Here is a 23,341-nt window from a genome sequence, read left to right as displayed (position 1 = left end):
ACGTATTACATACTACACAGTACAAAACATGAATGATTCAACAACAAAATATGTCTCCCTTTCACCTCTCTTCCTAAGTCATAGATTTCAGTTCATGGATGGAACTAGTATTTTCATGGGTATATGTGTATGTACTTGTTAAAACATAAATAATACTGTCTTATATGGACTGGTAAATCTTAGAATGGCTAGTATAGTGGGTAGTTGCCATCGAGATTGGAATGTAAGTTAGTAGCTGATGAAAAAAGAACATTGTATAGTAGGTGATGGTGTAGAGAATTTGTTCTCAGAGAAACTAAATCTTTTTGAACAGAAAATTAAGACGATATCTACAGTTAATATGTCAACCATGTATAAACTGAAATGGAGAGGGATAGATTTTGAGTTGGTGGGAACTGTGAGGAGAAAAGTGCTATAGACATGGAGGTATGTAATGAAGAGTATGAGAAAATTAGAGAGATACTTTAGATGTAAAAATCAATAGGACTTGTCAGCCAATTTGACAGGAGAGAAAGGAGTTAAAACAAGTCTAAGGTTTTGACTACAGTACTTGGGGCGGGGGGTTAGTGTTACCATCAATGAAAACAGGAAACATGGCCAAAGATTTGGCTAAGAGTAAATCCTCCAAGAAAACTCAATATTGGGAACAATCAGACCAAAGAAATATGAGAAACCAAGAGTACCTATTAATAGCTCAGAGAACACCAAGAAAGAAAACCAAGAAATAACTGTTGGTTTTGGAGACAGAATATGATTAAGGGCCTTTGAGAAACCCCTTCTGGTGTCGCAGTGAGGATGAGAGTCAAATATAAAAGGATATGAGGTGTTTTGCTCTAGTGTTTGGTATCAGTGTTCATTCATTCTTGCCAGTCTTATTCCTTGGCATTATAGTCAGTGCCTCCTTTCCTTTTCACCACTCTCCACATCCAATCCGTAAACACTTTATATTGATTTTACTCACTAAATGTCTCAAATCTGCCTACCACTCTCCTTTCCCATAACACTTTGTCCATGTCAGTTCCACCAGTGTCTCTCTGCTTAACCACTGCAGTAACATCATTGAATCCATTCTCTGCATAGCAGCTAAAGTGATCCTTCAAAGCACACTTATTTGATCTTGACACTACGTCATTAAATATTCTTTAATATCATCCTATCTTTCTTAAGATAAAGACCAAACTCTTTGATATTGCTCCCTTAGCCGTGAATGACTGGGTGTGATATATCTCCCCAGGCTCATTTAGCATTACTCTTCTTTAAACATTACAATTCCTGGGGCTTCCCTAGTGGCGCAGTGGTTGAGAATCTGCCTGCTAATGCAGGGGACACGGGTTCGAGCCCTGGTCTGGGAGGATCCCACATGCCGCAGAGCAACTAGGCCCATGAGCCACAACTACTGAGCCTGCGCGTTTGGAGCCTGTGCTCCACAGCAAGAGAGCCGCAATAGTGAGAGGCCAGCGCACCATGATGAAGAGTAGCCCCCGGTTGCCACAACTAGAGAAAGCCCTCGCACAGAAACGAAGACCCAAAACAGCAAAAATAAATAAAATAAATTAATAAACTCCTACCCCCCCAGAAGTCCAGCTTCTTTAAACAAACAAACAAACAAACATTACAATTCCGTCTCCTTTGAGTTTTTCAAATATAGTAGTCAGTTATCTACTGGACTGAAATACCTATTGGGCAGAAAGATTTATCAATTTCACTTTTTCCTTTTTTCCTCCCTCAACACATAGAGCATAGTAAGGTAGTAGGTTTTCAATGAATGCTTGTGGAGAACATACAGGTGACATGGTTCATCACCTCTTATGATGGAGATAGAGTCCAATATCATAGAATATGAGTTTTAGAAAACATTCAAGATCAGTAAGACCTACTTTCAAAGTGTCTTTTATGAGCAGGAAGAAGTCTTTTTGGATAATGCAAATGAACAGGAAAACTGCTGAGTTTAGATATTTAAATCACAGAGCTGCTTGTTCAGGAGCATGATTGAAATCATTATCTGAAGATATTTACTCTCTCATGGAGATTAACTAGTGAAAGCATTTAGTATCTCATATTACCTCTTGACCTGCAATGTTTATATTTAAATTTCCACATTAGTTCTGTTTATAATTTCTAGGGCAAACACTAGTCTCATCAATCTGCATGGAATTTGGTATTATTGTGTACATAAATGTACATTGCCATTGGAATAATTTTAAATGCTTGTTAATATTCCTGAAAACTTTAATAACTGTAGATTTTAAATTAACACAAAAATATTGACTTGCTAGTAATCTAATTTATGTTAATTGCTTAATATTTTTTATATTTTTAATAACAAAACATTTTCCTTGTGTCGGTTATTTGTTAGTTGGCCTTCTTCAACTTTTCTGCCTGTTCATGCTCCCCTCTGCTATGTTTGTGGGTTCCTGGTCCACTGCAGCACCAATGGGATTGGTACATAGACTTTTACCTTTCTGCAAAGAAGACTTGATTATATTTCTCTAACGTTGCATATTTCAGTGAATAGCACCTCTATCCTCTTGGTTGGGTGAGCCAGAATCCTCCCTTTCCTTAATCCCCACATGCAGTCTGCCAGCTCCAGCAGTCTCAAGAGCATGGTGCTTGTGGGCACTGGGTAACACGATTTTCCCTTTCGCTTCTCCTGACCTAGGGGTAGTAAGTAGTTTCCTGAGTTATTAATGTTAATGTCTGAGTAGTCGTTTTTTTACACATTTTATTTGTTTCCTGGCTTTTTCAATACTTTAATGCTATATTAAATTCCCTGGTTAAATGGGTGTAGCAGGATGGACTCTGATGGTTATTCTGCACTGTATCCTCTCTGGTATGTATACTGCAGGGAACTAGAAGCAAGATTAAACAGGCCTCGCTGACAGTAGTAGGTTTCTGGTTAAATTCTTCAAACGGGAAGATCAGACATGTTATTAAAACAGGGAAGAAAGGGAGAACCACTTTTTATTTGCTCCTGGTAGAGTCTCAGGAAACAGTAACTGAGATAGGCAAGTACAGGTACCTGGCTATCTGCTTGGGCAGCAGTAGTATGAGAAATCATGACCTTGGTCACTCCAGCAGCCTCAGCAGCTTGACACAGATAGTCACTGAGCACACAGCAGCGGTGAGCGCTCTCTCAGTCTCAGTGGCAGGGTATTCGAGGTTCTGGTTCTGTCCGGAGCAGCAACATGGATGGGCTTCTGCAGGCTTCCGTAGTGCCAGTGGTTGTTTAGCATTTCGGCTTCTGTTGTAGCAGCCATGGTGGTGGTTCCTTAGGCAGGCCCAGCAGCATAGCAGTCCTGGACTCTCAGTTACATTAATTTTCTTTTTCTTTTTCTAGTCTAAGTAGTTTATGTCACCTTCCTTCATTTGCTGTTCTTTGAGTATCCTAGTTTCCTTTTATTTCTTTCTAAGGCTTTACATTACTTTTGTATCTAATTCCCTATATTAAATGCTCTTCGTATGAAATAACTAAAATGGTTTCTGTTTTCTTTTTTTAAACTGGATTCTAACCAGACACTTTTTTTCCACATTTAAATCATGCCATATATACTTCTTTATGTCAAGCTTCCATTTTTATGATTGTAAAGATAATCGTGTTGATGAATGTATCATTAGTTCTTTATATTATGGTATAGTAACATTGCATTGTATTATATAAATTACAATGTATTACGTTGTATGAATAAACCCCAATTTATTTATTCATTCTAACTTTTAGATTGTTGCCAGTTTCTAGATATTATGAAAATTTTGCTATGAATATGTCTTTCAGTGTATATATGCATGATGTATGTTATATCTATACATATATATTTCATTCGGATATTCAGCTAAAATTGAAATACTGGGTCATGGATATTTTTTATGTTACTCTTCGGCATATATTACAAATAGTTTTCATAGTGGATGTACCAATTCATATTTTCACTAAAAGTGTATGAGAGTTCCAGCTCTTTCACATTCTTCCCAACACTTGGTATTCTGTTATTTACATCTATTGCCTTAAAACAAAAACAACATTAATTTTCCTTAGAAATTAGCCATTTAGGTAAGGCTAGGTGGGATAAATTGTCTTTGCTCCACTCGACCCAACTTGAATGCTGATGACTGGAATCATCTGAAGTTTCACTGATTTATATGTTTGGTGACTGATGCCGGGATCCCATCGGCTAGAACCCCAACTGGAAATATGACAGAAACACATATATTGGGAATTGGTATGTGGCTATGTGGCTTCCCCACAGCATGATGCATGGATTTCTGGGGGAAGCACCTAGAGAAATAGAGATAGAGAGGATAGAGATAGAAATGAGAGAGAGAGAAACCAGCAAAAACTGTATCAACTGTTATGACCTAGGCTCAGATCTCCAACAGTGTCAATTTCACTGTGTATTATTTATCAGAAATGAATTACTAAATGTAGAGATTATAACATCCATACTTATAAGAATACATTTTAAATACTTTTACCTCTTCTATGATAGTTATAAATATCTCTAGCAATTTCTTTTCCTTCATACCTTTCTGCTTTGGTTTTGTTGTTTTCATGCATTTCATTCCCACATATATTTGAAATCATTATTACTGCTTTAAACAGTCAATATTTATTTAGATTTATATGGAAATGTATCCTTTTGGGTAGCCTTTGTTTATTTGTATGTTATAATACCTTTATCTAGAATTGTATTTCTTCTCCCTGAAGAATTGTTTTGAGGTTTTTTCCTCTCATGAGTTTCATCTATACAAATTTCTGTTTTTTTAATGGAAAAAGTTTTTATTTTAAAACTTTTTATTTCATTCATTTCAAAAGGATATTTTTACTGAATACAGATCTAGGTTGACAGTTCTTTACTTTCTGTCCTTTAAAGCTGTCATTCTATAGTCTTTTGGCTTTCAGTGTTTTCTTTAAAAATCCAGCTGTCCATCTCACTGTTAGCCCTTTGACAATAATCCCTTCTTCTTGATTTTGCCTCTCTCATTTTTCTCCTTGTCACTGGTTTATAGCAGTTTTACCATGATGTATGTACCTGAGTGTAATTTTTTTGTTACAGAAAAATTACAAAACTAATCATTTTTGGAATTCAAAGAGCTTGTGTTATGTGTGACACGATATGACTTATCAATTTGGCCAGTACTTACAATTTTGACCAATACCTACTTTAATATTTATTCTGCCTCATATTCTCTCTTACCATTTTTATACTCCAATTATTAATATATTTATATTTCTTTTTTAAAATTTTCATCTTATTTTTAATTTTCAAAAGAATTTTTATTATGCCCCATGTATCTCACTTTTTTTCTGTATTTTCCATTCTTTTTATTCATGTGTTTGCTTCAATCTAGATACTTTTCTACTCACCTACTCACCACTTTTTCAGTTATCTAATTCTCTCTTCTGCTGTGTCTGGTCTACTCTTCTTCTTTGCTGGACTTTAAACTTCTACTTTTGTCTCATTAACACTAATATTTTCAGAAACTCATTTTATCCTCATAGCAGCTACCTTTTAAATATTTACTCAGTGCAGGTACAGTTGAGGAATGCCCAAATGCCTTGAGGGAGACCGTGTAAAATAATGGACCCTCATTTTTATTGTCTCCTTACCTCCAAGAGCTCCTGCCTTCCTTCTTGCTTCATTGGAGCTTCAAACTCCAAATTTGACTTCCTTACTGAGTAAGACTCCTGCACCCTCCAAGCCACAACTTTCTGTTTGCCCTCTGTGCCCTGCAATGCAAATTAGAGAAAAAAAATGCCCTGAGGAAAAAGCAGTGGTGAACATAGAGCTCTCTTCAATACATTTTTTCTTTTTTTCCTCTAAGACCTTTGTCTCTCAAATCCTGAGCATCTTAGTTGCTCTTCTGTGCTTTGAAAGGATTTTTTTTTTTTTGTATTTTTCAAAGTTTACCTTTGCTTTTGATGGGAAGGTTAGTCTGATACAAGCTATCCCATTTTGGCTGATAGAGCCAGTCTGATATATTATTTATTACATGAATAGTGAATAGACATTCAGTTCACTTACCACATGGTTTAATGATTATTATTGAAACATCTGTTTTAACACCTCCTACATGCCAAGCACTTGGGATGTAGCATTGAATAAAGTGCATATAATGGCTTTTCTCAGGGAACTTAGTATCTAATGAAGAATATAGAGAAGTTTTAAAAAGTATTGTGTTACAAGTGTGTTAAGAGCAAAGATTCATTGCGCTGTAAGAATATATGAGGAGCACTTACTGGGACTTGTGAATTCAGGGAAGAATTAATGAAAGAAAGGACATTTAAGTATAATCCTGAAGACTGAATAGGAGTTAGGTGGGGAATAGGGGGATTTGGAAGAAAAGGGAAAGAGAAATTTTAGCAATGAAAAAAATTATTAAATATCATAGAAGAAAGAATTGACCTTTAAAAGACCTAAAGAGAAAAATATGACAAAAGAATGACAATAGATGAGGTTAAAGAGGAAAAAGGTAACAATAGTTCATAAGAAGCCTATAAGTTCTGTTAAGAAAGGTGACCTTTATCCTAAGATCAAACCAATTCATTTAGGAGTATAAAATGAGCAATAGTATAAATTTTGCATTTAAAAATAATCATGCTGGTTTCACTATTAACAGTATATTGAAAGAGGTAAGATTAGAGGTAGAAGACAAGATAGGAGCTTGTAAGAATAACACAGATGAGTGAAAACATTGGAATGAAATATTCATTTTACACAAAATATACAAAATAGTTTATTTTTATTGCAAAGTATTTGAACAAGCCAGGCGTGTATGAATATACAGATTGTGAGTCTAACTGTTCTCAACCTAACTCCCTGAAATTTACTGTAACTATTATCAACAGCTTGGTGAATACCATGCAATAATTTTTTAAAACATGTGTATTCATACACAAAAGACTATATTGCAATTTTATTTTTCCCAGAGAGATAACCATTTATGAAATAGGAACTCTTTATATCCACTGTTGCTAGAAATGTGAGAATGCAAAAAAGCAAAACTGCTTAAAAAATAATGGTTTAGAGACTAACATGAGGGGATGAATAAGGAGCCTTGGGAGGAAAGTGTGTGTGTGTGTGTGTGTGTGTGTGTGTGTGTGTGTGTGAGAGTGAGAGTGTGAGAGAGAGAGAGAGAGAGAGAGAGAGGGAGGAAATATGAGGGAAAGAGAGAGAGCTGGATTGAAGATGAGGATGAGGGAGAGAAGACAAATGACAAGAGAATTTGGCAAGAGAACAGAAATGTCCCATGAGGGTTATTAAATTATTTTTCTATGCTCTACATAATGTTTTCCCTTCTTTTTCTCTACAGTATCTTGAGTAAAAAGTTATCTGAAGCTTTATGAAATAAATATGATTTGGAGGGGAATGGTAAAACTTTTGGATCTTGTCTCAACCTTGACTGAGACAGAAACTGATTATGCAAAAAAAAATCCCTCATATAGATAATATCTAGCTATTTATTCTATTCTACACATGTATCTATACACAAAATCTATAATTTATGCATACAAATATATGCAAGCACATGTGTATAAGCATATGTATAATTATATGAATATATAACATATTCACATTATACATATAGTTGTGCAATTTGCGTTTTTCACCATACATGACAGCCATCTATGTCCCTATATATATCAATTTACGGAGTTTTTCAAAAGAGCTTTTATGATTACGTAGCATTATCATAATTAATTTAGCCAACTGCCTTTTGTTGACTATTTAGGTTTTCTATTAAAATAATCTCTGATCAGTTCTCTCAAAAAATACTGTTGGAGGAAAATCTTTTTTGCATATTCATATTAAATTGTAAATATTACATCTGTGGTGATCATATGATATTGGCATGTTTGCTTGAAAATTTTTTATGTGCTATGTATTTGAAACTTAGAAAAATTTTACCTATTTGTTTTCCCAGCAGAGGCGTTTGAGAGTGCCAAGCCTCTTCCAGTCTGAACATTATGCTTTTGGTAAAAAAAATGCCATACCCATGAAAACATTTCCTTCTGGAGGCAGTAAAGTTGCTTCAAAGGCAATTTCTACTGCCTGCTTCCCTTTCTAGTTGCTGCATCTTTTTCTCAGCTGGAATATTTTGTTAAGACTTCTCTTTAGCAATCTTATTCCTGGTTTAGTTTTTATAATTCTTACCTAGCTGGTGTGATAAGACATTCTACTATAGGCTTTTCATGCTCCTGATTCTCTGTTCACTTAATATTTTAGTTTTTATTTGTTTACCCAATTCCAACACCTTCCTTGCTAACCAAGGAGACTATCGCTTTCCCGTAATGACTTGGATTCACATCTTGACTAAAACCACTTTATCATTCTGATAAAATTCCTCTCAAGAGTGAACTTACTTTATTGGAATAACATTTCAGAATTAGTCTATGAATTTTACATTTTCAAGCATACTCAATAAAACTCACTCACTATCAAAAGATAAAGAAGTGAATTGTAATTACAAAAGTAACATCATTTCTCTAAACTGCTAGTAATAAAGTATTTATGTGAATCATGTATCAAGCTGGCAAATTACTATTATTAAATATTTAAGACTTGAACATCTAAAACATAATTTTCTTACTATAAGTGTGAGGATTTGCAAATATTTAGCTTAAGTATTCAACTTTTAATCTAAAAAATTCCCTATTTTTAAGCTAATTTAAAATTTGGCCCTTAACGACTGTATTAGGTAGTGGTTTGTACTCATCTTTTTTTGTGTGTGTGTGGTACGCGGGCCTCTCACTGCTGTGGCCTCTCCCGTTGTGGGGCACAGGCTCCGGACGCGCAGGCTCAGCGCCCATGGCTCACGGGCCCAGCCGCTTCGTGGCATGTGGTATCCTCCCGGACCGGGGCACGAACCCATGTCCCCTGCATCGGCAGGCGGACTCTCAACCACTGCGCCACCAGGGAAGCCGTGTACTCATTATTAAACAGAGATAACTTATAGGGAATGTGTCCATTATTGGAATTTTTTGTGTTTGACATTATATATTTGGTAATTTATTATTTTCAGAGCCAGTATATTATAAAGCCCTTTTATTAAAAAATGCATTGCCTTAATTAAAATAATTTATTAATTTATGAAACACTAAGAGAATTTGTCAAAAACTAATTAAGTTGTAGTAAGAACACGTAGTGGTTTCTACTGGGAAGTCATTGGTTGTTGGGAAATGGGGATCTCTTGACCTTACAACTCATTTTTCTTTAGCATAGCCTCATAGTCTTCTGAAAGAAATGATATGGAACATATGAGGATGTAAGTCAAAACCTCATTTGAATCAGTATTAAATATTAAAAGCTTATTGATGCTTTCAAAAAATTATGACTGAATATTATATCAGAATTAATTTATACATGGATGCAAATAAGCTTAATAACAATGTAGTTTAAACGTTTGAATTCTTTCATAGTCAACATTGAAATATATTGACTATGCTAATCAGGACATTAGAAATTTTATATTATAAGATTTACCATACAGAATTTTTACTATTGATGAGAAATGAATGCCTACCTGCAATCTCTCTTGTTCACTACTGTGTCTAGAGTACCTCACAGAATATTTTAGTCATAGCAGGTATTTAATTATAAATGGGTACAATGAGGTGGTATGAAAGAGTGAATCACTTAGAGAGTTAGCCTAGACAACTACCCAGCATCTGCCTTTAAGTAATGATTTTTTTAACCCCCATAATAATGCTTAGTAGTTATTGTTCTATTTTTCAAGAGAAAAAAAATATGAGTAGTATTTGCAAGTTATAATTTATCAGATTCTCACTTAAGTAAAAATAATAGCTCTACTAGCATAGATGTGGTTAGCTGAAGGTGTAGCTAATGCATATTGCATGATTACTATGTGCTAGGGACTGTTCTAAGTTTTTACAATAAATCTTCATATGACCTCTAAGATAGATACTATGAGTCCCTCCAATTTATAATTTTATGAGTTGATATTTTAAATACTCTATATATGCTATCATATGAAGTACACTTTTTGGAAAGAATGGCGACTTTTCTGTTAAGATTATATGCAACTGTTGTATAAAAGCAGTCCAAACCATGCATTGGATAACGAAAAAAAAAGAAAACAAAGTATTTGAGATATAATCATTTGTTAACAACTGGGTAACATTGTTCCAGACTTATCTCTATGAAAATATAAAAGCATATAAATAGAAATAATTTTAAAACCTGGGATTTCATTATTCCTGATTCTATATAAACCATTAAGTAAATGTACTTACAAAAAGAAAATAAGATGAAACTGAGGGAATTGCTTAATTTCTGATAAATATTTCTCTATAATAAATGACATAAGTATCTAAAGAAATTTCTCAACTTGTAAAAGAATATTATGAAGACACTTAAGGTTATGAATTCATTATTGTGTTTCTCTTAATATTTCAGTTTTAGTCTGTATTGAATTCTTGACAAAAATTATAAGGACATTATCTCACTTATTTCTTTCTCCTCCTTCTCTATAGTATATTGTTTCATTATACTTTTATTTTTATATTGTCAAGGTACCTACTGCTTATTTACAGTTATGAAACCTTAATTCTCTCCTTTATTGAGTATTAGCTTTATAGTTCTGAAATCTGTTCATCACATATCTCCATTCTAGGATTCCTCAGTTTGATTAATCTTTTAGCTTACCATCAAATATAATTTTCATATATGCTATATTCCCAGTGTCAGGCTTGCTAAAGAATGCCTGTTTGTTACTGTATTTTTGAAAGACAAATTGCCTATACATAAAGGATGTGCCACCATCCTTTCAAATTTTTTTAGATATTTCTCTACTATATTCTAAAGTTGAGTATTATTATGGAAGAGGCTAAAGAAAACATATAAAAACATATTTGTATATAATTTGCTTTATCTTTTAAGTATTCAATTTCAACTCTAGTTTCAGAAATGTTCTTCAATTATATTTTTAAATTATTTTGGCCCATTTATTCTACCTTTCTATATTTTTCTCCAGAGTCACACTTTATGTACTTTTTCTTGTAAATAAAATATATCTATGTAATATTTTTTCATAAATGTATACTTTTATATGATATAGAGTTAGACAATATTGTATAAATATTAAATATAATAAATTAGGTGAAAGTTTGTAGGTGGACTTGAATACTTGGCTAATGTCAGTGTTCCTACATGAATAGATTAGTGTTGGTTGGGTAAAACATCTTTTGCTTTATACAGAATAATGTATAGGATCTTAATGGCATAAGCCAAGTTGAGGGCCATGTTGTTTCTTGTATTTTGTCATGTTTTATTGCGTGGTTTCTTTTTTTTATAAAAGCATATCTTTTAAAAATGCTGATAAAGCTCTGGGTTAGTCCATTTTAGCCACTAACTTTTCCAAAGCTTTCTTTCTATTCAGTATGATTTGAAAGTTAGAAGAAAATCTTAGAACTTTGTGCCATCTTGGTGATACATGCTTATTTTAGGACTATTTCTATGGGATAAATCTCTTCTCTTCTCTTCCATCTTTTGCTTCCAGTGATCTAAACAATGAATTATTTTATGGCATTTTAGTTAAGGGATGTTTGTTTTCTCATTCTTTTGCCATAAATCTTTGCAGTATCTTTATTATCTGGTAATCTCTAGCAAATTCCTATTTTAGTAGCATTTCCAGTCTCTGTGTATCTCAATTTATAAGAGATAAAACTCTCTAGAGCTGCTTTGATGATTTCTGTTCTTCTTATAACTGAATGTTAAACTTCAATTCTGTGAACTAAGAATCCTAAAATATTTTCTTTTCTTTTTTGGGGAGGGAGGGTTGGTTTTTATTGCTTACAACTAAATGACCACTTACAAATAAGAGAATAAAATGATTCTCCCTACCCTGATCCTTGGCCAAAAAAAAATTTGGATGTTTACAGTTATGCTCAGCATGAATTATCTGTCTTGAAATATTTGTGATCATTTTATAAACCTTCTAACCTTGATCTCTACTGTTACTTAATGTGTTCTCAGAATGAAACATTTTCTCGTATTAATTTTTTTTAGTAAAAAATACTGTTACTAGTTAGGAAAAGAATGAAATAGAGATGAAATGAAAATGAAATATGTGGTAAAACATAGCAGTATTAAAGTAAACGTTTTTCAGCATGTCTTGGGAAAGGCAAAGAAACCCCCTTCTTGTCTTTGAGAGGGTAGAACCCAGATTTGTATGAAGGGAAACCCAGAAGGGCAGATGGTGTCTTGTACCATCCTAATAGGCTATAGGAGGAAGTCATAGACATAGTGTCAGGCTGAAACTAGTGCATCAGACAGAAGATTAGAGAAAGACCATCAGTTCCTATGAAACTAGGCTTACGGCTCTGCTCAGCCAAGATAATGCAGATATTTAAAATAGTTTGTGTTATATCTAACATCCAAATTACTTTTTCTCCAAAGGAAACAAATACCGAAAAAGTTTGTTAAAGCTTACTCTTTACTTTGTAGCAAAAGAAATTAGAGAAATTCACCTTTTAGGGCTCCAAAATTATGGAGCATTGAATGAATTTACTGTTCTCTACATTAGTTTCACATTTCACAATATGACTTACAATTTACTAGAAGTTAAATCTATACAGAAATACCAACCAAAGGTTCTTTCTGAGAATCCTCCAAAGTCTATATTTACATAACACTGACATTTACATTTTCTCTGACAACACTTCTAATCCTATCCTTTGACTTGGGGAAAAGAGAAAGTTACTGTATTGTTTGAACCTGGCAGTTTGTTCCAATGAGAATTTTGAAGGAAGCTTGGATGCCAAATGTGTTGTTTAGTTTTATGCTCGTCTATTAACTTCATTCCAAGTAAAAGATTTTTACAAAACTCTTAGTCATAGTAAAAAGGTCTGACAATATATACCATCTGTGTCCTATCAATAGCTAACCTAAAGACCTACAAGAGTGATAATAAGAATGATAGATATGTAACAAAACATGCAAGAATTTCCTAATTCACTGTTTCATAAAAGGAAATCAGTTTAACAGTAGAAAATTCACAGCAGGAACCATGACCTGGCCACATGCAGATATATTTCTATTGTGGGCTGAATTGTGTCCCTTATCCCCATCCCCTTCCCATGCCAACCAAATTCTTATATTGAAATTCTAACCCTCAGTACCACAGAATGTAAGTATATTCAGCAATAGGGCCTTTTAAGTGGTAATTAAATTAAATGAGGTTGTTTGGGTGATCTTAATTCATGTGATTATATGTGGCTATAGGACCTTCAAAGGTGATTAAGTTAAAATGAGACCAGTAGAGTCCTAATCCAACATGATTGATATCCTTTATAAGAGGAGAAAGAGAACCAGGGATGCACACATATAGAGAAAGGCTGTGTGAGGACACACCAAGAGGCCTGCCATCTGTAAGGCAAGAAAAGAAGTCTCAGGAGAAACCAAATCTGCTGACACCTTGATCTTGGACTTCAGTCTCCAAAACTGTGAGAAATAAATTTCTGTTGTTTAAGCCACCCAGTCTGTGGTATTTTGTCATGACAGCCCTAGCAAACTGACACAATTCCCATCTTCCCAAGATTTTCTCTTTCATAATAATATATTTTTTTATCCTCTTAGTTTGAATTAGATCATTTTCACAGTACAGTCAAACCACTATTTACAATGTAGCTAATTTTTCAAGCTTCTGACTGTCCAGTGTAGTATAGATATGCATACTACATTCATGAAGTGGCTTAACTATTTGCTGTGTTTCTTAAGAGCCCAGTCCTTAATTCTACAACATATACTTTGATTTTTGTGGTATGCTAAAACATCAAGTGTCTCCTGTTGAAGCTCTTTTATTAGCAGAGAAAAATCTAGCAAAAAAAGTTTTATTGAATTAAATTCATGATGCTTACACAGCCTGAGAACATACTCCCAAAGATTTCAATATTTCACTGGGTTGGTAGGCTACAGAGTTTGCCAGTATGAACCTTTGACTGAATCATTGTTGTAAAGCCTGAATTGACTAAAACCATCAATTGAATACTGTATCCTCTTAGCTCAATTAAGTGAAATACATGTGTATAAAATAGAAATATGGCTAAATTCAGTCTTGTAGGATTTCCTTTTATTTATCTGCTTTTACTAGGTTTTACTTGAGACTGTTGGTGACCACTGAAAAATTACAAGTAGTTTGCACTTCCAAAGTCTGATATTTTCTACTGAGAAAGTAATTAGCTATTGCTTTCATGTGAAAAATTGCTGGGCAAGATAGAAGCTCTGGTATTCATTTACTCTTTGAAATTAAGACTCTTAAATTCAAAGTTCTTGTGTCAGTTGTTTTGACTGAATTCCAAATGTGTTTGCATACATAGAGCTAGACATAATCAAGGGGGTACTATCCTGATTGCTGACTATCCTTTGTGGCAGTTCTGCCCATTATAGGGCTGGTCTACTCTTGTATGTATAAATTGGCTTGGATTGAACAGAGGTTGCCAACTTCAATAGTTTTTACTGTCTTTACAAACATAGACAAGAAGTCACCAGACCGGCGTGTATAAAGGGAGAAGGAGATCAGTAATATTGAGTGTCTCACTTAGGTCAGGCAGTTGATATAAACCTTTCCTACAGCATTACATTAATCCTTTCTGTAAAAACCTTCTAAAGTAGATATTTGTATCCTCAATTTAGAGAAGAAACTGAGGCTTAGGCTAAAAAAAATTAACAACTGGCTATCTAATCCTATCTCAAGATCAATTCCTCTAAAACCATTTTAGACTAACTGAGTCATCTGTCTCACAAATAGTAACCCAATGTGCTTGCATTGCTTCTTGTGACATTTGAGGTCACGGTGAGCAGTTTTAACAGCAAGTGGCCATATCAAAGAAGAAATTCTTATATAATGAAGCATTTGGTCAGAAAAACAATATCAGATGGACCATGAGTCAGCACAGTTTTCTTCCCCCAGCACACACTCTGAATCCACTCAATTGGGTTCCTCTGTTAAAACTGCGTCCTGAGCGACATTATTTCACAATTTCTAAGTACAAACAGTTACATTTTGAGTTATGTAATGTTCTCTCTTCTGAAAGAGTTAACTGGACCTTAAAAATCTGCTTTAATACTTGGGGGAAATGCTTATGTTATGGTCTGGGGTTTATAAAAAACAACAGTAATATTTATTTAGAACCCCTGTGTTAGGCACTATACTAAATGATTTCACATGTTAGGAGAGGCAGAATAGCTTAGGCTGTTTATTTGAGAAACAAATCCTGTGTGAGTGGATCATCATTAATATGTAAATTCACTGTATTATTGCTTTACTGGCACATTCCTTTCTTATTTGTCCCTTTCACAACTCAAAAGAGAATCATTCAGGACTGAGTTGTTTGTCATTCCTTTTTGACTAGACAAAAAGCAAAGAAAGAAATAAAGGAAGGCATTTGCTTGTGCTAAGAAAGCCTCCTTTAGGAAGCTGAAAGAGGCTGTAATTAGTTCCAAAATACCATCTTATATCCACTGTGCATATATTTTTCACACAAGAAAATTGAACATTGGAGACCAAAGGACCTGGAATGTAAAATGATGCAGCTAAACTCCATTTAGAAATAGCTGTAATGCAATTCCCAGTTGTTGGATTGATTTGATCTTCTTATCTTGGGAAGAAATTGAACCCTGCAATATCACCAATATTTTCTAACTCCTCTCTGATTATTATTATAAACTGACAGTGATTCATTTTGAGTAATTATTCTGAAAAATGAATTAGATTAAAAAATAATCTTCTTGATTATAGAGGAGCCTAGTCCTTTTTTTTAAATTAGTCCCCTTTTTAGGATGACTGATGATGTCACATTTGACTAACAGTGGATTTCTTACTTGCTAACTATTTGACTTTGCTTTGAAAAAAACTGTATAAGTTAAAGGCCAAATTTTTAATAAAACCCCAATTATGAGTAAAATTCTTCTGGAAGGAAGCAGCATATAATTAGCCAGGAAATCAGAATCAGGGGGCCTGAAATATATTCTTGGCTTAACCATCAGTTATCTTCATGAGCCCAGATGACTTCTCTGGGTCTGATTTCTCTGCATTTGTAAAATGAAGGAGTTCAAAGAGGTGCTCTCTAAGGTCCTTTCCTCTTCGACCATTCTGTTTTTATGTATTACATAATTCTATCTTATGTAAATTAATGGTCTGGTTTCCATGTAGGGCTCTAAAGTAACATTGGAGAGCGATTAATGGAAAGTGTAAAGAAAGACTAGCTAATAGGGGAAATAATAGTTCCTTTATGTTTCATTGCGTATGGAAAGGTGATCTCAAGAGTAGTGCTTCTTAAATTTTAATTTGCATTCATATCACCCAGGGATCTCGTTAAAATGAAGACTTGGGTAGGATTGAGGAGAGGCCTGAGAATATGCATCATCACTAGCACCTTCCACAGTGGTGTCCTTGTGGCTGGTTCCAGAGCACATTGAGTAGCAAGGCTCTGCCTGTAAATCTAAAGTGTATATAAGAATCTGAGGGGTAGTTAAAATTCAGATTCCAGGATTAGCTCTCCAGAAATTCAGAGATTGGGTTGGGGGTCACAAACTCTGAATTCTTAACAAGCATGCTGTGTGATACTGATGCCAGGGGTTCAGAAACCAAAACTAAAATACATTTAAGAATTACTATTATAGAATCATGGAAGGGATTTATCTACCAGCCCTTCTTTGTTTTTTTTTTTAGCATCTTTATTGGAGTATAATTGCTTTACATTGTTGTGTTAGTTTCTGCTGTGTAACAAAGTGAATCAGCTATACGTATACTTATATCCCCATATCTCTTCCCTCTTGCGTCTCCCTCCCTCCCACCCTCCCTATCCCACCCCTCCAGGCGGTCACAAAGCACTGAGCTGATATCCCTGTGCTATGCAGGAGCAGCCCTTTTAATTCTGTCCAGGTTCTCTTTTCAAACCCAGCCACTGACTAATTTATTGCTGCATTTGTTTTCAGAATAACTTTGTGAAACCAATTCTGTGGTTTGCTTTTATTAGTCTTTTCATTTCATGAATTATCTGTTGTCTAGTTAGAATGGCAGTTGGGTGTGTAGGGCTTTTGGTTTTCTGTCATTGTTTTTAGAAGTCGAAGTTTAGGGGACTTTCTACCTCTTAACAAGTATTTGTGAAGTCACTGTAAAAGTAGCATGCTGTAGTGGAGAGAAGACCATACTAGAAGTAAGAGAGCCCAAGCCCTGATGCCAGTACTGCTAAACATTGATTCATCTGTTTATTCATTCATTCATTCATTCTGTGCTTTTCTCACACCTGAAATTGGGAGATCTTGGGTCTTACCAGTTAAGTTAGTTACTAAATTACTAGTTAAATTAGTTAGATATACTCAACAGCATGCTGATCTAATAGGAGTTGTCAACAATGAAAATAATGATTAGAGTTTAGAGGGGTAAGTACTATAATACACAGAATGCTTTAAAGTTGTCTCTGAAGTTCTTTGCTCCTAAGTAAAATATTGGACCTGTCTGTTTCGTTTGTGAGCATAATAGGAGAAAAATATGAGATTAGTATAACTAGAAATAGTATAGATATGACCGTGTACATGTAGTTCAGTTGGGTGATACTGAAAGCATGTTAAATAAACAGTCATTTTCATTTTGGAGGCTATATTAGTCAAGGTTCTCCAGAGAAACAGAGCCAATAGTAAATATAGATGTAGATAGAGATAAAAGGAGATTTATTATAGGAATTGGATCACATAGTTAAGGAGGCCAAGAGGTCCCAGGATGTGCTGTCTGCAAACAGGAGACCCAGGAAAGGCAGTGGTGGAATTCAGTCTGAGTCTGAAAGCCTTAGAATTAGGAGACCAATGGTGTAAGTAGTGGTCTGAGTCAGAAAGTCTGAGAATCAGGAGGGCAAGAGAAGATGGATGTCTCAGATCAACCAGAGAGAGAGGAAGTTCACCCTTCTTCCACCTTTTTGCCCTGTATGGGCCTCCAGTGGGATTGGCTGATGCCTTTCCACATTGGGGAGGGACATCTGCTTTGTTCAGTTCAATTCAAATGCTAACCTCTTCTAGAAACTCCCTCATTGAAACATCCAGAAATAATGTTTTACCAGCTATCAGTGCATCCCTTAGTTCAATCATATTGACACAAAAAATTAAGCATCACAGAGACAGAGGGAAGAAAGGACATCAAAACGTTATGTAAAAAAATTAGAGATAAACCTTGGCATATTACATTTGAAGTTTTAAATAACTTCTACCATGTGATGCAGTAATTTCTCTTCGGTACATCTAGGCCAGGAACTCTCTCTTGCCCTCCACATGTTCATTTACGTTGCTTCATTCAACAAATATTTATTTACTGGTCCCAAATCATATACCAGAAACTGTTCTAGATTCTGGGGATAAAATAGAAAACCATTAAAACAAACTTATCCTCAAGTATATCCCAATATTGTAGTGGGACGTATTCTGAGGAGGGAACAAATAAAAATTAAACTTTTTAGCATACCAGCTGGTAATGGTGGAAAAAGAATAAAGCAGGAAAAGAGAATGGGGCATGTTGGGAGGAGGGTGATGGTAATTTCTTAGGGAGGAAAGGCTTCCTTGAAAATGTGACGTTTGATCAGGGACCTAAAGAAGGTGGAAAGTGAGCTTCGCAGTTCCATGGGTTCTCAGACAGGACATAGAAAGGACAGATGCCGTCATGCATGTGGCAAGTTCAAGGACCAGCAGAAAGATCAATGTGGCTGGATCACAGGGAGCAAAATTGAGGAAACATTGTTTAGAAATTTGTATGCTATACTAAGAATTTTGGCTTTTCCTGTGAGTGAAATGGGGAGCACAAGCAGTTTTAAGTAGATGTATCATGTGCTTTGATTTTCATTTCAAAGGGATCACTGTGGCCCTTGTGTTGAGAATAGATATTAGGAAAGAAAGATGAGTCAGAGAGACAAACTAGAATAGGTGTTGGAAAACTACAGCCCATAGTTCACATCTGGCCAGCTTCCTGTTTTAGTAAATAGTTTTATTGGAACACAGCTACATTCATTAAATTGCATACTGTAGATAGCTGTTTTCACATTGTGGCAGAGGTAAGTAGCTACAACAGGACCTTATGGCCTGCAGTAACTAAAACACTCACTATCTGATCCTTGTGGGTAAAAGTGCACACCGCTGAACCAGAAGGTTATTATGGTAATCTGAGTGAGTGATAGTGATAGCTTGTATTAGGAAAGGAGTAATGGAAATAATGAAAAATGTTCAGACACTGCCTGCATTTTGAAGGTAGAAAGGAAAGAACGTGTTGACAGAGGAAAAGTATAAAAGGCAAAAAGAACAATCAAATCATGAATAACTTTTTTTTTTTTTTGGCCTGAGAAGTGGGAAAGACCAGAGTATTGATATACTGATTGATTTTAAGAAGATTGATTTTATTGATTTTTAGAAAAATTGTGGGAAGGGCAGGTTTGGAGGTGCAGATCATGAGTTTAGTCTTTGAAATTCTTACATCCAACAGGTATATCTTACTAGAAAGTTGTACATCTAAGTGTAGAGTTCAGAGGGGTCTGAGCTGGTGATATAAATTTGAAAGTTTTCAGCATAAAAAAGTCATGGATGAGATCACAGGGCAGTGATGGTATAAAATCAAGAGGTTTTAAGAGTAGAACTGAGGCTCGAGCTTTTCCAGTGTTTGGAGGTCATGAGATACTGTAAACTCAGCAAAACTGAATGAGAAGGAGAAGCTATAAAAATTGGGAGAGAAAGAAGAGCACATGAAAACCTGGATGCTGAGTGAAGAGAGTATATTAAGGAGACCATCCTCAGCCTTATTAGTACTGCTGGTCTTTTAGATAAGATGAGGATGGAGCATTTATTATTGGCTTAAAATATGGAGGTAGTGATAACCTTGAGGGAAGTTTTGATGGCCTATGGGGTGAAATGCTAATTGGACAGGATTCAAGAGAATGGAAAGAAAGGAACTGAGGACAGCTTATAAAGAAAACTTTTAGTCGTTTTCCTCTAAAGGAGAGCAGATAAGGTAGAAAAAGGATGTGGAACTGAATTTTGTTTTCTGATTTTTTTTTTAAGATGGGAGAAATAGCAGAATGCTTGTATGCCCTTGGAATAATTTAGTCAAGAGGGAAAGTTATAATGTCCAAGACAAAAATTCCTGGAGCAATGTGTTGGAGCAGGTGTACAAGTGGAAGAAATGTCCTTCAGTGAAAACACAGGCTGTTCATTCAAAGTAACAGAAGGGAAGACAGAATGTATAGGCACAGATACAAATAGGTGACTTGATTGTAGCAGCTTGGAATGTTTTCTTCTGTTTGCTTCTTTTTCTCTTTTCTTTTCTTTTTTTAGCGTAGGAAGCAAGATCAACAAGCTGAGGGGGAAAATAGAGAAGAGGTCTTGGAGGTATGAGAGGAGAGTGAAGGAGTAGAGGCTATCTAAACATCTTGTAAAAGAGGGTCAAGTGAATAGACTTGGGTGGGGGCATGTATAGCAGAGCTTCTGCAGAATACCAAGGGCTGAGATTCAAAACAAATAAAAAGTTATGATAATAATGTAAAATGAAAAATATTCTAAACATCCAACAGAAGGATAATAGATAAATGATGGCTTAGAACTTTCAGTAAATGGACCCTTGTACAACTATTAAAATAATTTTGTAATATGCTTAGTAACAGGGAAAAATCCCTTCAAACAATGTTTGAGGAAAGCTCTTTATGTTCTAGACTGTTATTATGAGAATTTGACAAATGGCATAGATAGTAAGACTCCAAAGACACATTGCTGGGACGTGATGGCATGGATTACACTTCAGGTCTATCTGATTTTAACTGATTACCACACAGCTTAAATTCACATTTTATTTTAAGTACCTACCTCACATGGTTAATTGAAGTTTAGCCTTTATTTTTTTTAACCTACAAATTAAAAAAAAAATAAACTATTACATAGATATGTATCCCCAATCTTCTTGAATAATTGTTTCAACAGATTGTTTCAATAATTGTTTCAACAGAAATATATAACTTTTAATGTAACTAATATCATTTATTTCTAACATTCCAAGTCATCACTCTGAACTGCATTTTTGTGAAAGCTATTTCTGTCATTCAACACATAACCCTTACCTTTGTCAACACTTTCATCAGCCAGCTCTTTGTCTTTTGTAGATTTAACTATTCTGACGAAGTCTTCATGTAAATCACCAACGTCTTTAACATGCTAATTTATTCTTTGAAAATAGTATATAAAGTGATAGAATTACGGGAGTTTCTTTGAATGCAAGAAGCCTGTACAACTAAACAGAATAAATTTTAGGCATAGGTGAATCAAGAAACAAAACCCAAATTTAGTGTGGGTCACTCCTCTGTGATGATTTCTTTAGCAAAAATGGTTTTAAGTTTCAGATTTTATTCTCAAAAGACTTTCAGGTTTTCTACACATATGTTACTCATCGTAACAAATGGCACTTAGATGATCTTACCTAGTCCTATGACCATAAATAATGTTTACCTCCATGCTGATGACTCCCAAATTTGTATCTTTTGTCCAGATCTCTTCTATAAGCTTCAGTCACATATATTCAGCTGTCTTCCTGACATCACTCCTAGGGTAATTCAAACATAATACATTCAAAACAGATCACTTACGATTTTTGCTACCTCTACTGTGAGAACAAAGATGATTCTCATCAGACTGTTGACATTCCAGGAAATGTTGACATCACTCTGAAAGGACGCACAGTTATTTTCAAGGACCCCAGAGAAACTCTGTGGAGGAACTTCAGGCACATCAATGTAGAATTCAGTCTCCTTGGAGTGAAGAGACCCCAGCATTGACAAATAGTAGGGAAATAGAAAGGAAGTGGTTACTGTTCACACTATCTATAGTCATGCATAGAACATGATCAAGGGTGTCACACTGGGCTTCTGTTACAAGATGAGATTTGTGCCACTTGCCCATCAACCTCATTATGTAGAACGGGTCTCTTGTTGCAATTAGAAATTTCTTGGTTGAAAACTACATCTGCAGGGCTTGCATGAGACAAGGTATTCTTTGTTCACTATCTTGAGTCCAGAATGATGAGTTAATCTTGAAGGAAACGGTACTAAACATGTATCAAATTCAGCTATTTTGACTCAGCAAGCCAGAACAGTTATAAATGAGAATATCAGAAAATTTGGAGATGGTGTCTATGTTTCTGAAAAAGGAAAAGTCCAGCAGGCTGATGAATAAAGTCTAAGAGTTGTCTATCTATGGAAACAGTAAGATGCCCGATGACTCCTAAGACCTTCTTGTGATATTTTAAAGATGCGATAAAAGCCTCTGTTGAAAAAACAACAACAAAAAACCCAGATCATCTGAATACTCTATCCACAAGCTGTTGTTTGTTTTTACAATGGAACCATCACTTGCTCAAGCCAAGAATCATCCTTAATTCATCTTTCTCTGTAAACTGTTTTTGCTCAGTTTCAAGTTTGTTAGTTCTACCTCTGAAATACATGTCTATTCAATCCACTCTTCTTTCCCTCCCCTGCCCCTCTCTAGTCCAAGCCCCAATCATCTCTAGCCTGTGTTACTGTTAGTATTCTAATTAGTCTGAGGACTTTCTCATTTCTTCCTTCTAAGTTCTCCACAAAACAAATATTTTTGAAAAACCATTCAGATCACATCACTTCCCTACTTAAAACCTCTTAATGGTTTTCTGTTGTGCTCAAATAAAATTGAAACTCCTTATCCTGATTTATAAGATACTGCATGCTTTAACTCTTGTCTGGGTTTTCACCCATTGTACTCCCCCTAGCTTTTTCTTCAGTTGCATTGTTCTTTGTCTTCTTTGAAGACATGGAGCCTTTCTAGCCTTAGATCCTTACATCCACTCTCACCTCTATCTGGACCACTTTCCCATGGCTCTTCTTATTCCTTAGATCTCAGATGAAATGTCACACCCTGAGAGAGGTGTTTCTTGACCATCCTATCTGGAATACATTCCCCACTTTGAACTTTTTTCTGTCAAAACATCTGCTTACTTCTCCTACAGAACCTACTATATAACCTTTGGGTGTTTTGCTTATTCATGTATTTCATTGCTTATTTTGTGTCTCACCAATTTATAGTTTGTCACTGAAGCCCCAGTGTCTGTCACATATCAGATTCTTAATAAATAATTTTTGAATAAATGAGTGAATATGCTATTTTCACTCCTTGCAGAAGCTTTAGTTCACTTTCATAGTTTGAGTCCATTAGTTACCACATGTGTAATCAATTGATATTTAGATTACAGGTGATAATTGCCTTCTTAACACTTCCCTATTTTCTACTTTTAGCCTGAAAAGATCTGTTTTAAGCAATTTCTAGAGCCCTTTGGTATA

At 35.0% G+C, this 23,341-nt stretch overlaps 1 pseudogene; it reads left to right on the top strand.

The window, feature by feature from the left end:
* Nucleotides 1–420: 420 nt before the first annotated feature.
* LOC101322266 (large ribosomal subunit protein uL6 pseudogene) lies at nucleotides 421–22,205 on the top strand (annotated as a pseudogene).
* Nucleotides 22,206–23,341: the final 1,136 nt, after the last annotated feature.

The sequence above is a fragment of the Tursiops truncatus genome, chromosome 9, assembly GCF_011762595.2.
Source record: "Tursiops truncatus isolate mTurTru1 chromosome 9, mTurTru1.mat.Y, whole genome shotgun sequence".
Classification (NCBI taxonomy): Eukaryota; Metazoa; Chordata; class Mammalia; order Artiodactyla; family Delphinidae; genus Tursiops; species Tursiops truncatus.
Note: the sequence above shows the minus strand (reverse complement) of the source record. Positions and strands in the feature narration are given on the sequence as shown.